This window comes from Protopterus annectens, chromosome 11.part0 (assembly GCF_019279795.1).
Source record: "Protopterus annectens isolate FY-2018-M chromosome 11.part0, PAN1.0, whole genome shotgun sequence".
Lineage (NCBI taxonomy): Eukaryota > Metazoa > Chordata > Ceratodontiformes > Protopteridae > Protopterus > Protopterus annectens.
The window spans coordinates 17,291,986-17,304,161 of NC_056745.1; the positions used below are offsets into that span (position 1 = coordinate 17,291,986).

The 12,176-nt window shown below is 41.0% G+C and overlaps 1 long non-coding RNA gene across 2 annotated transcripts in view; it reads left to right on the top strand.

The window, feature by feature from the left end:
- The window catches only part of LOC122815129, a 60,614-nt gene that overhangs the window by 21,790 nt on the left and 26,648 nt on the right, over positions 1 to 12,176 (top strand). The gene's annotated exons all lie outside the window — the stretch shown is intronic.

Consider the following 12,176-nt stretch of genomic DNA (forward strand, 5'->3'; position numbering starts at 1 on the left):
TCATTCATGCTTCAAAAGTAGCAATTAGTTCACTCCAAGGACAATACAGAAAACTTCCTAGTACAGACCTTGTGTCTCTAGTTGCATTGAAAACTTGAGAGATAGCCTCTTTATTGCATCCTATAAAGTAATTTAATTTCAGACATTTTTCTAAGGTTTGTTGGACTGAGGTTAACCTCCTGTATTCCAGTTTCCACTGTTAAAATATATACATTTAAACAGTTAGAACAGTGCATGTACATTTCTGTTCTCTTCCAGTAGGGCACACTATGGACACATTTTAAGCACAAGCATTTTACAAAATAGCTTTTTAACACAAACATCTGTACAGAGCAGTTTGATATACACATGACATACAGTTCTAATACATTTGTAACACAAGCATCTAATATAAATCATTTCGATAGTCACAAATGACATATAATTATTTACAAAATTCCAGTTAGCTGTGCTGGCAGTATCTCCTTTCATCATAGTACGTATCTAGTTGTATCTGTTGCAGGAACTCATATTTACTCTACCTGATTATGTGCCTTAAGCTTACATTTTTTAACATAAAAATGATTAAGATATGTTGTTGCATGATAAGCAAAGTTCACCTCTCAGGAGTTCTGTACTATACAAAGAATAATGACAACTGTTGAGGTTAACTCAAGACCCTTGTATTATTCATGACCTATATTCCTTTACCCCCCCAACCCGATAGAATAGAGGGTCATAAGTTCATAGAAGATTACTACGTTAACAGCTTAATGACCCTTACAAGTCTAGCCTATATAACCCAATTTTATCCAATATATGGCCTCTAGGGGCAAGAGGATGGCATGGATTTGTGCCTGTGCTTTGAGTATCTTACAGATTACCCCTATGGACATAGGCACAACCCTGAGTGTGAATTTGTGATTCCACATCTATTGATCCAAATTGCATTTGAAGAGGGCCAGGGAAGGCCTCTGCTTAATGTGAATAAAAATCCTGTTCCAAAGAAGGGACAATCTCTGAGACACATATCGGTCTCTCCAACATGTTTTGTTTGAGTCTCTCACTAAGTTTAGATCCCTAGATCAGGTAACCCTCATGCTGTTTGACTTGCGGATATGTAGCAGCTCCATCAGGGCTGGATATGTGAGGTCAGGCATAGGTCACCTCTTAATAATCAGTAGGAGACAGAGGAAAGGGATAGGGCTTTTAGTCTATCCTCATAGTTTATATTGTTTACACCCTGTATTTTCTTTGTGAGGAACCTCTGAGGTTGCTCCAGTTGCTGTAAGTGCCTAGTCAAGTCCATGTCCAATGGGGAACTTTACTTGGTTATTGGTCTAATCAGGGCTGAGTATAGCAAGACTGTAATTTCTTTGGATCTGGAAGACATACCTTTACTTATAAGTTGTGCCACATAAAAGGATTTCGTCACCACTGTGGGCACATGATGATCAAAGTTCAGGTTACTATCTGTTGCCAAGCAGACAGGAGTCCATGGGTGGAGGGCTACATCAGGAAAACATATCAAAACTAATAAAGTGAACTAGACCAGCACAGCAGTAAGAATGGCAACTTATATAAAACAATGATTTTATTAACCAAATTAAAACAAAGTAAGATAAAGAATGGTATGCACTTTCACAGTTAAATAATACCGCTTCACCAGACAATCAAATTAATAATCGAAGTAGATTAAAAGTACAAAGCACCAATCAATACATTCGAATCTAACCCATGATCAAAATCCCTGCCCATTGTTCAATAAAAACTATTCATTCATAAACATATCAGCCAATTAAGTAAGCATCTCAGGTCATGTGATTTCAAAAGAGGTTTCGCAGTGGAAATCTCCTTCAAACCTGGAAAACAATCAGCTTTAAAATAAATGACCCAGCATAACTCTGTACATAAAGTCTTGTTAATCAGATCCCTACCTCTAATATTAGGATACAACACTTCTAAACCCATAAATTTAAAATAATGTGTAGAATTCATTTTGGAAAGATGTTTAGCTAAACCATTCTTCAGCCTACAACTATGAATATCGCTAACATGCTCAAGTATTCTCTCCTTAAGAGATCTGTTAAATTTCCCAATATAAAAACATTCACACTGCCGACACTTTGCATAATAAATGACATTAATGGTCTTACAGTCTGCATAGAAATCTAAATCGTTTGTCCAAAGACCAGATGTTTAAGCACTGTGGCAGTAAAAATAAACTTGCAGGCACTGCAGGACCTGTATGGAAATGTGCCAGTCCATTATGATATTGCTTCCTTAAAACTGAAATGTTTATAACAAAGTTCACTTGTCAAAGACTTATTATTACAAAAAGAAAAACTTGGCTCTGTGTGTGACGACCGTGCCCTGGCCCAGCAATCAAGAAGCCTCAGTCCTGACCACTAACACCAGGGAGGTTGTCTCCTAGAAGAGGAAAGGATAACTAATACACACAGTAAAGTACAATTTCCCTTAAGTGCACACAGAGATCACAGTCAGTCTGGGGCTGGTTGCATCCTTGATCTACAGATCCCTGATAAGACTCCCCACTGGCACAGCTATAGGGTCCAGATCTCAGCCTAGCTGGCAAGCTAACCTCCAGTACCCTCTCTGTCCAACCAGTGCTTTGTGTCCCTGCCCAGATAGCTGACACACCACACACACTTTGAGATAAGTATTTATACAACTTCACAGATACTCCTGGGAAAGGCTGACACAGATTCTCCAGCTGTGCCCCTTTACCCAGACTATATGGTAGTAATTTCTGCCACCACTGGCTAATATAATTATCAGCTACCCAAAGACCCTTGAAAGGGTATCCAATTATTACTGTGCAATATTATTATCCAATTGGTAATGTGACTATTCAGTCTGAGGCTTATTAGAATGGCTTATTATGATAACCTCTATAAATATGCACTAGACCAGCACAGCAGTAAGAATGGCAACTTATATAAAACAATGATTGTATTAACCAAATTAAAACAAAGCAAAATAAAGAATGGTATGCGCTTTCACAGTTAAGTAATACAGCCTATCTCTATACAAACCAGCCACAGGTAAAGATTTTTAAAATATTTAATAATAAATAATTAAAACACAAGACAATACTACTACACCACAGAGATATCTAAGAGTTCAGAGATTATACAGAAACTTAAAACAATACAGTAGGACAGGTCTGATGTCAAAGAAAAACACTTAATTTAACTTTCTAATCTTTAGCTATTCTTAAGAGGAAACACAGTGCTATAATCCTATTTACATACATAAAGAGCATAAGCAGCACTGGGGTTGATGGTCCAAGACAAATGCTTTCAGTCTCTCACTCAACAATAGTTTTTAAAACACTAACAAACAGCTCTGCTAAGACCCTCCCGAATTACATCATTTTGACACTTAGGTTTTCCCAGTATTCACATTGCATCATCTTGACACTTAGTCTGGAGTTCCCAGCAAACAAACTGCATTATTTAGCAAGCTAACACCTGCTCAGGAAACTACAACAATAAAAGACATTTCACATGCATACTCTAACAATTATTCCTTAAGTTAAGACAATAGAAGGAATGTGTTCAGTGAGCCACTTTGGCACCACTGTTTTAGATAATTGTAACTTCAAAGAACATTTGAAATACTTGGCTTGGTATTTCTTACAGCAGATAGCAATGTTACAACAATCTTGAACTTCCCATTTTACAGTGTTTTCTTTCATTTAAAACACAAGCCTGTATTTTACATTTATTTATACAAATGACAGAATTATGTATCAAATTCTATTTGACTAGGCTGGCAGCCTTTGCCCATCTTTCCCCAGTCTTCACATCTCTTCCCCCCCTGGAGAACTCAAGCTAGTTTTTCAAGTGACCCTTGAGAAACACTGCTTGAGAGGGTTAGGTGTATCTGGCTGTACCTCATCCCATTCCCTGTTTAAGAGCCCATCTGCATTGGCATTGCTACTCCCACTGCGGTGCTGCACTGACATATCATATGCTTGCACCCCCAGGCTCTGTCTTAGCAATTTGGCATTTTGCTAACTGGCTCTTTTTAACCATATTAGAGGGTTGTGATCTGTTATTACAGTGGAGTTTCTTCCATGGAGATAAGGCTGAAGTTTCTGCAATGCCCACACTATAGCTAGACATACTTTTTCTGCAGCTGCATAGCATTCCTCCCTGGATTGGAGCCTACGACTGAGATAAACCACTAGGTGCTCTTCCCCCTCTGAACAAATCTGGCTAAGTACAGCCCCCACCCCATGGTTTGAAGCATCCACTTGCACAACAAATTCTGTAATCTGGACTGGCTAGCACAAGGGGTCCTCCCAAAGCTTCTTTAAGCTTCTGAAATGCCTGCTCACATGCTAGGGTCCACACTACCTTATCTGGCCTATTCTTCCTTGTCAGGTTTGTGAGGAGAGCAGCTATGGTACTATAACTAGGGATGAACTTTCTGTAATACCCTGCTGTCCCTAAGAATGCCCTCACCTGCTTTTTAATAACAGGTGCAAGCCATGCCTGAATAGCTTCCACTTTGGCAGGTTCTGGCCTTATCTTACCACTCCCCACTCCATGTTCTAGGTAGGAGACCTCTGCCATACCCACCTGACATTTTCTAGGTTTAATGCTCAACCCTGCCCTCTGTAGTCTGCCCAGCACCTCCCTGACATGCTGAAGGTACTCTGGCCAGGAATGGCTGTAGATGGCAATGTCATCTAGGTAAGAAAGGGCAAACCCTCCTGCTCCTGCTAGGATATTATCCACCAGCCTCTGGAAGGTCGCTGTGGCATTCTTCATTCCAAAGGGCATCTTTGTGAACTCATACAAGCCAAAAAGAGTCACAAAGACTGACTTCTCTCTAGCACTGGGAGTCAAGGGCACCTTCCAGTAACCCTTGGTAAGGTCAATGGTTGTAAGATACTTAGCCCCACCCAGCTACTCTAGGGCCTCATCTGACCTAGGCATGGGGTAAGCATCTGACTCTGTGTGACTATTTAATTTCCTGTAATCCACACAGAACCTGGTGCTGCCATCCTTCTTTGGCACCAACACCACTTGCAAGGCCCAGGGACTGTTGGACTCTTGAATCACCTCTAGATCCAACATCTCCTGTTCCTCTTCCCTCAGAGTCTGTCTGACTCTCTCAGGCACCCTATAAGGGGCCTGCCTAATAGGCCTTTGGGGCCCTGTATCCACTTGGTGCTGCACCAGGTGGGTGCACCCTGATTTCCCAGTGAACACGTTCCCAAATTCCTGCAACACTGCTCGAATTTCTTGAACCTGGGTAGGAGATAGCTGCTGGGACATTGCTACCCCTTCCACCGAGGTGTCAGCCCGAGCCTCACTGAGGAGATCAGTCCCAGATCTCCCTCAGACTCCTCCTGTGATCCACTGCAAATACTCAGCACAAGAGCCTCACTATTATGGTAAGGTTTCATCATGTTAACATGGTACAATTTGTGCCCCTGCCATCTGCCTAGAACTTCCACCATGTAGTTAACATCACTTACCTTTCTTACCACCTTGTAGGGTCCCTCCCAAGCTGAGTAGAGCTTGTTGTGTCTGACAGGAATGAGAACCATTACCTGCTGCCCCACAGCATACTCTCTAGCTCGAGCATTCCTGTCATACCACACCTTTTTCTATTGTTGGGCTACTGCCAGGTTCTCCTGGGCCAAGCCCATGAGTTCCCTGAGCCTTGTCCTGAGGTTTAGGACATATGCCACAATAGACTCCTTGTGAGACTCACACTCACCTTTCCACTCATCTCGAATTAAATCCAGAGGTCCCGTCACCCTATGCCCATACAGCAACTCAAAGGGTGAAAACCCTATGGATTCCTGGGGAACCTCTCTGTAAGCCAACAACAGATGGGGCAAATATTTGTCCCACTCCCTCTTAAACTGATCTGCAAATGCCTGTAGCATGGACTTGATTGTAGAGTTTAAACTCTCAACAAGACCATTAGTCTGGGGATGGTAGGGGTGGTCTTCATGTGCTTCACCCCACAGGACTTCCACAGACAAGCCAGCAGGTCTGACATGAAATTGGCACCTCGGTCAGTTAGTATTTCTTTTGGGAAACCTACCCTGCTGAAAATCTCTAACAAAGCATTTGCCACCTTCTCTGCTTCAATAGAGGACAAAGCCACTGCCTCAGGGTATTGTGTAGCATAATCCACTACCACTAGGATATACTTTTTCCCTGTGGAACTTGAGGTACTCAGAGGACCCACAATATCCATAGCTACCCTCTGAAATGGCTCCTCAATCACAGGCAAAGGCATCAAAGGAGCTTTGACCTTGTCACCTGCCTTGCCTACATTTTGGCACTGCTCACAGGTCCTGCAATACCCTGTTACATCTCTGGAAATTCTAGGCCGATAGAAATTTTGCATAATATGCCTCTTTGTACATTTTATGCCCATATGACCTGCAAAGGGAATATCATGGACTATGGCTAGAAGTGCCAGATGGTGGGCTCCAGGCACTACTAACTGCTGTACTTTCTCACCTTCTAGCCCTCCCTCAGGGTTCCAGTCTCTGTATAGTAACCCTTTGTCCCAATATACAGATTCCCCCTTCCCTTCAGAATCAGGTGCCTCCCTAGCTACCTGCCTCAGGCCTTGCAATGTAGGGTCTGAGAGCTGAGCCTGCCTTAACACTCTCCTTCTAACCCTTCGCAGCTCCCCTTCCACAGGAAGTCTGGCATCCTCTGACAGTGGTGCCTCACTGTCAGCCTGGGTACTACTACTCACCTCTACCTTTGCAGTTACCCTGTCCAAAGGAACATCAGTTCCCACAAGCAGTTGGGGCTCACATTCAGTCTCACTGCTACAGTGTAGCTCACTCCCTGAAGTAACCACCTCAGCAGTCCTGGCTGCAAGTATGCAGTCTGTCTGGGTCTCCCCCATGCTACCAGACCCACATGTTTGTCTCCTAGCCTCACTGCATGTAACTGCATGAGTACATAGTACTGCTTCATCCAACTCCTTCCCTCTCAAGACATCTACAGGATGGTAGTTCCATACCCCTGTTGTCTCAAGACAACCCACTGTTGGCATTTTGTCTTTCCCACTTACTGGCTCCCTCACCTTTGGTTTCCCCACCTTGCCTCCGTGGACACCTGTATGCCACATGACCCCACTGGTTGCATTCAAAACATTTCACTCTAGGCCCTGGATGTGTACCTGGACTAGTGGCTTCCCCTGCTATGGGTGGAGTCTGTTGGGGCAGTCTGTGCTGCTTACCATGGGTTCCTTTAGACCCATGAGCATACTGGGGGTCCCCTTCCTGTGCAGGGCTACCCTACTGGCCAGGTATAGGTCTCCCTTCTTCCCCAACTCATCTGAAGTAGCACATTGTCTATCAGCTAACCAGATCCTCATGTCCTCAGGCAAAGTGCTAAGGGTTTGTTCTCTCACCAAAAGGTCTGCCAGCCCTTCAAAAGTGGTGACCTGACATCCACTCACCCAGCTATGAAAATAAGTGCTCAGTTCAACAACATATTCACATACATTTTCATCTGCCTTGCGTCTATGCTCACAAAACTTTTTCCTATACATTTCAGGTGTTAGCTTAAAACATTGTAACAGACATTTCTTTACAGCAGTATAATCAAAACAGACAGAGTCAGGCATTTGTGATATACAAGTTACAGCTTTACCATGGAGTAAGGGGGTCAGGAACTGTACCCAGAGCCTTTGGTCAACACTATACTGTTTGCATACCCTTTCAAACATATGAATGAAACTATCAAAATTATCCCCCTCTTTAAACTGTGAAAGATATTTACTGACCTGTTGTGCTTCTGGGGTCCAGTTACTCCCTTCCCCATTACCTCCATGACTCTGGCAAAGAGTCAGCATTTCCCTCTCATGCTTCCTCTGACACTCCTTTTCTTCAGCTTCTATCTCCAACCACGTGGCCTCCAACTCAAGTCTCTTTAGCTCCAGCTGGATTTTTAAGTCCACTGCAGAAAGTTTCAGCTGTCCATTCTCTGAGGATATTGTATCTCTACTGCCAGTGTGATTTTCCTCCTGGATGCTGTTTTCTGATGCAGCTGTAACCAAGGCTGCAATCAGGTCTGCCGTAGTCAGGTTTCCATGCACTAGTCCCCTAGCCTGGTACATCTCCACCAGATGGCTCCTTGTCAGCTTTCCATACTCCTGTGCTGACATGCTGCCTGCTCCCCTTGACTAACTAAGCTAACAAAAGAAATAAAACAATTGTGATCTGAACTCTGAGAATACACTGTGTGGCTGATTTAGAGTACAAAACAATTTCAGAGATCACTGTACATAAGCTACAGGATTCACTCTACCCACACCACTGCAAACCACAAGTGAGGATATCTTATCCCAACCACTGCCAAACATTAGTGAGGATGGTGCCCTGGCCCAGCAATCAAGGAGCCTCAGTCCTGACCACTAACACCAGGGAGGTTGTCTCCTAGAAGAGGAAAGGATAACTAATACACACAGTAAAGTACAATTTCCCTTAAGTGCACACAGAGATCACAGTCAGCCTGGGGCTGGTTGCTCCCTTGCTCTCCAGGTCCCTGATAAGACTCCCAACTGGCACAGCTATAGGGTCCAGATCTCAGCCTAGCTGGCAAGCTAACCTCCAGTACCCTCTCTGTCCAACCAGTGCTTCGTGTTCCTGCCCAGGTAGCTGACACACCACACACACTTTGAGATAAGTATTTATACAACTTTACAGACACTCCTGGGAAAGGCTGACACAGATTCTCCAGCTGTGCCCCTTTACCCAGACTATACAGTAGTAATTTCTGCCACCACCAGCTAATACTTATCAGCTACCCAAGAACCCTTAAAAGGGTGTCCAGTTATTACTGTGCAATATTATTATCCAATTGGTAATGTGACTATTCAGTCTAAGGCTTATTAGAGTGGCTTATTACGATAACCTCTATAAATATGCAATGTATTCTAGAGCCTATCTCTACATAAACCAGCCACAGGTAAAGGTTTTTAAAATATTTAATAATAAATAATTAAAACACAAGACAATACTACTACACCACAGAGATATCTAAGAGTTCAGAGATCACACAGAAACTTAAAACAATACAGTAGGACAGGTCTGATATCAAAGAAAAACACTTAATCTAACTTTCTAATCTATAACTATTCTTAAGAGAAAACGCAGTGCTATAATCCTACTTACATACATAAAGAGCATAAGCAGTACTGGGGTTGATGGTCCAAGACGAAGGCTTTCAGTCTCTCACTCAACAATAGTTTTTAAAACACTAACAAACAGCTCTGCTAAGACCCTCCCAAATTACACCATTTTGACACTTAGGTTTTCCCAGTATTCACATTGCATCATCTTGACAATTAGTCTTGAGTTCCCAGGCAAACAAACTGCATTATGTAGCAAGCTAACACCTGCTTAGGAAACTACAACAATAAAAGACATTTCACATGTATACTCTAACAATTATTCCTTAAGTTAAGACAATAGAAATAATGTGTTCAGCTAGCCACTTCGGCACCAATTTTTTAGATAATTGTAACTTCAAAGAACATTTGAAATGCTTGGCTTGGTTTTCCTTACAGCAGATGCAATGTTGCAATAATCTTGAAGTTCACATTTTACAGTGTTTTCTTTCATTTAAAACACAAGCCTGTATTTTACATTTATATATACAAATGACAGAATTATGTATCAAATTCTATTTGACTGGGCTGGCAGCCTTCGCCCATCTTTCCCCAATCTTCACACTGTGCCTAATACTTTTTTAACATCCTGATCTAACATCAACACTGACCAATTCTTCTTAAATACATTGTAGACTCTTATTTATATCACTCAAGTAAGTTAAGGAAATTTGGGGGTTAGATGTACCATTACATAATCTTTGAGCATCTCTTCAATCTCAGGGGCAAAAAAGGGCTAGCAGCAGAACCTCTAAGAGAAGTAACTTCAGAAGCAGTTGTTGCAATCTCTACATTATAATAGCCTCTAGCTATGAAATCATTGGCCAGTGTATTCACTGCCTCTAAAGCTACAAAATCATTGGCCAGTGTATTCACCACCTCTAATGCGAGATCATCCTCATTATGTAACCTCATTGTTCTAAGCATTTGCCCCTTAACAACATTTTTAGTCACATGTCTAGGTTGCATACTAGTCCTATGAAGACTGTTATTCTTCTTACAAGGTTTTTTAAAAACCCTAGTTGTCATCCCCCCAAAACATTCACACTCACAGTAACATCTAAAAATGTAATAAACTCTCTAGAGTAAAAAAAAAGAAAGCATTGTAAGAAACTTCTCTGTGTGGAAGATTTTCAGTCCATATATTTCTAGTTAATCACTGTATATTAATCAGATCAGACAATAGTAGTAGAAGTAGCAAACGTAAACTCATCTTAAGTCAAAACAAAACAAAAAGTAATAATAGAAAATATATAATTGTACAGCATTACTAAGTATTCGAAAGTAATCCAAGCAAGGCAGGCAGTCTGTTTCCAGTCGAAAATCCTTTATTAAGTACACAGACAAGCGATCCAAGTAAAGCAAAAAATAGAGTAATGATTTCCTCACAAACTTTCTAAATATATATATACTTTTTATCAGGCATGGGAGTGGTTTACTGTGCTGTAAAACAAAGTGTTATTGGTACACATGTTAAATTCACATCCCTTCCCCCATCAGTGTGACATTCGAGCTGGTCCTGCCCTACCTAGTAGCTGTCATAATAATATATAGCCCTAATGTACTTTAATGGTACATCTTATTTAACCAAATTATTATGTAGATTATTAAGTCTGTGATTTTATCCAAGGCAATATATTACATGGCTGGAAATATATCAGCCTTAGTTCATTTGGCAATCAAAAATTATATATAAATATATACATATACATTTTGCATGTAAAAATCAATTTCTGTTTTCATACTTGGATCGCTTGTCTGTGTACCAAAACTTCTAATATTCCTTTAGCAATTAAATGGTTCAGGTCCTACCTAACCAATAGACAACAAGCAGTTCTTTGGGCAGATATTATATCATCTCTTCTACCTGTCACCCTGGGAGTCCCTCAGGGTCTATTCTTGGTCCACTTCTCTTCTCTCTTTTTATTAATGACCTGCATGTAACAATCCTAAATGCCACCTGCATTCAATATGCAGACGATTTAACATTAATCTGTTCAGCAAGCTCACCATCTGCACTACTTTCCCTGACACAGAAAGTATTCAATTCAGTTGAAACTTGGTTCACGAAACGTTGTCTCCTTCTTAATGCTAAGAAAACCAAGCTCCTTCTTTTTACACCAACCAATAAGTCCACCCCAATAGATTTCTCTATCACTTCCAATAATGATACTATAATACACCCTGACTGCACAACCAAGTTGTTAGGAATTACTATTGATAACAACCTTACATTTGATAATCACATAAATAACACAATTAAAACTATCAACAAGAAAATTGGTTCCTTATATCGAATCAAATCCTTCTTAACTCTAACAGCTAAAACCCAAATTGCACACTCCTATTTAATTTCTACTCTTCTTTATGCCTCTCCCATATATACTAACCTCAAAAAGAATAACCTTGTTAAACTAGAGCATGCCTATAACAACATCGCCAGATTTGCTATGGGTAATCCTTTTCGTACCCACCACTGCCTAAATCTCATGCAGCTGGGCTGGCTAGAAATTCAAAACCTTCTAAAAATCTCCCAACTAACCATGGCCCACAAGATATTTTATCAACCTAATAGAACTCCTATACTATCCAATCTCATAATCCCCTATAAAAACCTAGATATACTACGCTCCTCTAATAAGCTTCTAGCTAGCATAACCAAAACTAACAATTTGGCTGGAAACTCCCTGTTTTCTAACACTGTGGGAAAAGACTGGAACCTACTTCCCAAAGAACTAACATCACTCTCTCCTTTGCCTCTCTTTAAACAAAAGCTCAAAACACACTTTAAAATACACTGGTTATGCCCATGCAGTAAACCAGACTAACCCTTCCTTACCTGAGCTCATATTTGTCTATACCATACTTTGTTTTGTTTTTTTGTTTTTTGTTTTTCCTCATTATTTTCTCTTATGAGGAACTGAACTGGTAATCACAATGATACAATTACACATACTGGTTGACGGAAAAAAAAAAAAAAAAAAGATGCATACTTTATTTCTACTATG